Source organism: Peromyscus maniculatus, chromosome 14 (genome assembly GCF_049852395.1).
Source record: "Peromyscus maniculatus bairdii isolate BWxNUB_F1_BW_parent chromosome 14, HU_Pman_BW_mat_3.1, whole genome shotgun sequence".
In the NCBI taxonomy this organism is placed as follows: Eukaryota; Metazoa; Chordata; class Mammalia; order Rodentia; family Cricetidae; genus Peromyscus; species Peromyscus maniculatus.
In genome coordinates this window covers 56,533,964-56,536,172 of record NC_134865.1, presented here as the reverse complement: position 1 = coordinate 56,536,172, position 2,209 = coordinate 56,533,964, and positions in this window count along the sequence as shown.

The following is a 2,209-nucleotide window of genomic DNA, read 5'->3' as shown; positions in this document are numbered from 1 at the left end:
TGAGGGTGGCGCGAGCGGGGCATTGTGGGACGGCTGGCGGCCCCCCGGGGTCCTCCAATGGGCTCCGCTGCACCCGTGCTGAGGTAGACCAGGACCCTACCCAGGGGAGCAGTGCATGTGCCATTGCTGCCTTAAGCTTGAAACTTTCAACCCTCCTGATGACATTTGCATTTCTGATATAAAAGAATTTTTTTTTTCCGTTTAAAGGCCTTCCCTGGAAAACCCACGGGAAAGGTTAAAGTGTCTTCGGCAATTCGCTTTGCCGTCTGACTCAGTATACCCAGAGCTACACTCCGGACTTCTCTTTTCCTAACTCCAGATCCTCCACGGAGAACTCAGGCGCCTGAAATCTCAGCCGCACTCTTAAAGTATCACAGAATGTTGGTTCTGTGCAACCAAGGTATCTCTTTCCCTCCCTAAGAAGTCGGCTGCGAAATTTAAACAGACGCCTGTTGGGATGGAGCTGCCAGGGGCATAGAGAACAGGGCCGCACAAACACACAGCTGCGAACAGTTGCTGCTGCCTCTCTGGGAAGGCTGCTGGTGATGTGTAGTTAAAAGCTTTAAAAACTTCCGTACCTTTGTGACCAAGCCAGAAATTCTCAGTCTTCATCCAGAGGAACAGTCAACGAAGAATGTATGTAACCACCCCAGCCCACGCACATACATGTTCAAAGCCGTAATAGGGAAAGGAAAACCCAAATGTCAACAGAAGACAGTTGGTTAGGTAAGTGGTACTAAACATGCAAATGATGGAATAACGGTCCTGTGAAAATATTGTGGAATAGTTTCGCTAGGGCGAGGATGGGCGTCCAGGCTTTCGTCGCGGAGACGGTTCGCCGCTCTCTCTTAGGTTGAACAACCCCTCAAAACTAAGATTTCAGACAAGCGCAGAAAGCACAAGGTGTGGAGCACCACTGTGAAAAGGAAAGTTCAGATATGTGGTCTGGTGTTCCTGTATCCTGCAGTTTGAAGGCTTTGATTCCTCCAAGAAAAGGAGCAGAGATGACAACGAGGAAGGCACCCACCTTCGCCGTCATTCGAAGAGGAATAAGAAGGAATAAGAAGGACCAGGCCTTCCAGGACCCGCGTGCTATAGAGTCGCCGAGCAGTGATAATGAAAGAATCCAGAGCAGCATCAATAACCCCAACAGAGAAAGTGTACCAGAGAGCAGCTTAAACCAGAACATTGCCGAACTGAACTCCAATATCCCCGAGTCCTCCCACGAGGGCTATGCATTGTTCCAAGGTCATGGTCCTTTCTCCCACATTAACCAGATCTTGAAGGAGGCTCACTTCTACAGCCTACAGCAGAGAGGACAATCTCCGACATGATCACCTAGGCGTCCTCCTCCCTTGTTTATAAAAAGCAATGGCATTCACATAGAAAAAAAATATTGTGGAATAATCAGACTGCAACCCACAGAACCAGGGAGGCTACATAGCAGGGGGGGACCCTAGGATGACTTATAATAAGTTTGGTTTTGCTCAACCACTGAGCAAGCCTCAGTGAAACATTTCACTGTTAGGATAAGAATTTGTACTGTATCAAGCTGATAATAGAAAAAAAATCAAACAAAATTTAATATCCATTTTTAATCTTGATCATACCTTCTGGTGGCAGCCTACATATATAAAGGTCACTGAAGGAGTATGCTCTCCCTTTGCCTGATTGCCCTAGCTCTGGCTACTAAGTTCATTTTTTCTTTCTTTTTTTTGGTTTTTCGAGACAGGGTTTCTCTGTATAGCTTTGCGCCTTTCCTGGAACTCTCTCCCTGTAGCCCAGGCTGGCCTTGAACTCACAGAGATCTGCCTGCCTCTCCCTCCCAAGTGCTGGGATTAAAGGCGTGCGCCACCACCGCCCAGCTCCAAGTTCATTCTTTTAACCAGCATTAGAGCCTACTTTCTTAGAACTGTGGTGTATGCTAAAGACCAGCTGAGATATACAGCCTCATGAATTGAACAACTCCTGAATTCTTCAAGTTTCCATTGGTAGCAGCCACTGATGGACTACCTGAACCACAGTTTGTGAGACATTCTAATAAATCCATTTTCTTCAGACATAGAGAGATTCATTCTGCCATTCCTTTCCAGGTAGAGAACCTTGAACAATGCAGTTGTTTTTTTCCTTCACCTGCCCCCTGAGGAAGATGTGCTAACAATAGCGTTCATAAACACATTCTTCATAGCTCAGTTATCTCTAAAAATTA